This window comes from Arvicanthis niloticus, chromosome 13 (genome assembly GCF_011762505.2).
Source record: "Arvicanthis niloticus isolate mArvNil1 chromosome 13, mArvNil1.pat.X, whole genome shotgun sequence".
NCBI classification, from domain to species: Eukaryota; Metazoa; Chordata; class Mammalia; order Rodentia; family Muridae; genus Arvicanthis; species Arvicanthis niloticus.
In genome coordinates, this window is record NC_047670.1 from 58024601 (window position 1) to 58027398 (window position 2798).

A 2798-nucleotide genomic window follows, 5' to 3' on the forward strand; every position below is an offset into this window, starting at 1 on the left:
GCGCCGCCCCTCCAGCCCTGGGCGGGGTCAGCCCGTCCTGCCCCTCGGGTCCCTCTCCGCCTGCAGCTAGGCTTGTCTAGGGGGGCGCTACCGGAGTCATCAATAGCCAGTAGCCAACAGGTGTGAGCAGCCTCCCGGGTCGCAATCCTATTCTAAACCTTCCTGGACTCTCTCCAGCCCATTCTGCCCCAGAACTCTTAGCAATCCTCCTGCCTCAGCCTCCCAAGTCACTCCTCCAAGACAGGGATGACTCTCCTACCCATGGGTGCATTTTCTCCCTTTAACAGATGGGAGAAAAAAAAAAAAAGCCAGGCTCAAAGCGGTTTGGTTAATTACATGAACGTTCTGCAGTTGAGAAGGGGCAACATCCGAGTCTTAACTTGAGTCAGCCTGACGCCACTGCCCTGCGTCTATTCCAAGTATTCCTCACTCGCTGCCCTGGCCTGCTGTGACCCAAGGAAGAGCAGGGCATGGTGTTCCTTAGTGGCAGTTTCCTCGGCCAGCTCTCCTCTCGGGCTAGATGCCAACGCGCCCTATCTGCCTGGCCCCCTTCATCTCTCTCATCGTACAAACCTGTGTCCAGGACGCTGAGAAAATGGAAACACCCTATCCCAACCCTGAGAACAGCCTGGATAAACAGGCTTGGAATAAGTGAATCTGTGGAAAGTCCTCTCCCCTCCACTCACTTCCTGACAACTATTCAGCTCTTGGCTATGCCCACCCTTTCCCATTTTCCAGGAGATCCCCAGCCTCCAGCCGTTGATAATCCTGCCACTCTCTCTCCTCTTCCCCGGGACATTCCCATTAGCACTCATCACTCCCAGGCTTGATTTTTGGTTTGGCTTTGTCAGACTGCTTCTTTCTTGTAAACCACAGTGGCCTCAAACTTGTGACAATCCCCTGGCTTCCGTCTCCCAAGTGCTGAGATGACAGACTTTGCTCATCTTAAAACTCAAACAAGGAGCCCGGCCGGCTGTGGTGGTACATTTTCTTTCAACCCCTGCCCTCAGGAGGCAGAGGTAGGCAGGTTTCTGTGAGTTCAAGGCCAGCCTGATCTATATAGAGCTTTCCAGGCTAAGCCAGGGCTATGCAGTAAAGGATGGTGGTGTTAGGTTGAAGACACTTCAGCAGTTAAGAGCAGTTACTGTTCTTCATGAGGAGCCAGGTTTGATTCCTAGAACCCACACTGGAAGGTTTACCACTGCATGTAACTTTAGCTCCAGGGAATCTCATGCCCTCTTTTGGATTCTGAGGGCATCTGCACCCACACATCTACACATATGCACTCATAATTTTAAAAAACGTAATGCTGTTAGTGTGGTGTACACAGGTGTCGAGATACACTGTTCTTCAGACTAACTATATTAGCAGAGTTTCAGTGTCATGGCTGCCAGCTGCCGTTAATAGGATCTTGAAGGGAGAGAGCCTTCAAATCCAGGAGCAAAGAAAGTTTTTTTTTTTTCTTTCCATTTTTGTTTTAAGACAGGGTTTCTCAGTATCCCTGGATGTCCTAGAACTTACTCTGTAGACCAGGCTAGCCCCAAACTCAGAGTTCTGCCTGCCCTATGCCTTCCGAGTGCTGGGATTAAAACCATTTCACCTCCACTGCCCAGCTCAAGGTTTTTTGTTTTTTTTTTTTTCTTTTAAAAATTTATTTTGCCAGGCAGTGGTGGTGCACGCCTTTAATCCCAGCATTTGGGAGGCAGAGGCAGGCAGATTTCTGAGTTTGAGGCCAGCCTGGTCTACAGAGTGAGTTCCAGGACAGCCAGTGTTACACAGAGAAACCCTGTCTCGAAAAACAAAAACAAAACAAAAAAATTTATTTTTATTTTATGTGTGTGAGAGAGTGGGTTTTGTTTTTTTGCCTCTGTTCATGTCTGTGTACTGTGTGCATTCCTAGATCACACAGAGGCCAGAAGAGGGCATGAGATCCCTTGGAACTAGAGTTATAGATGGTTGTGAACCACCTTGTGGGTGCTGGGAACTAAATCCAGGTCTTCTGTAAGAACAGCAAGTGACTTAACCACTGGGCCACCTCTTCAAGTCCCCAAGGGAAGCTTCTCATTGCTATGGGTTGGGTGGGGAGAAGGCCAGACCTAGTCTACATGCTGTTACAGGACTTGGGGTGACTACTGTCCTCCAGAAGCCAAATAACACAGCCGAATTAGTTCTAGAGCAGTGAGTGGTTCCTAACCTGTGGGTCATGATTCCTTTGGGGGTTATGTACCATTATATATCTTGCATATCAGATTTTACACTAAAATTTTTAACAGTAGCAAAATTATGGTTATGAAGTAGCAACAAGATTCTTATGGTTGGGGACAGTACAATGTGAGGAACTGTATTAAAGGTCACAGCCAGTGTTAGGATGCTTGAGAACCACTGGTACTGTGGAGCTTTGGGGATGGCACTTAGGTTTTATAATAGACAGAGACATTCCAATAGTGTAAGGCTGCTGGTCTTTTGCTGGGGCTGACTCTCAGCTACAATCCAACTTAACCCAACTTCCCTGATCCCGTGTCCCTTCAAGTGGCTCTCCCTCTCTACCCCCAGCCTCATTCCCTTCCCTACTTTTGCCCCACCCCTCCCAGATCAGCCACCAGCTCTTTATTCTCCAAAAACAAACAACAAACACAACCCACATTCCAATCTGAGCCAGTCAACCAATCAGCAGCAGGACAGTGCAGATCCACCTCTTGGAGAAGCCCTTTGGCTGGGATGAGGGCGAAGAAGACTTCCTTCAAGGCAGCATGGGTTTTTTTTTGTTTTTGTTTTTTTTTTTGGTTTGTTTGTTTGTT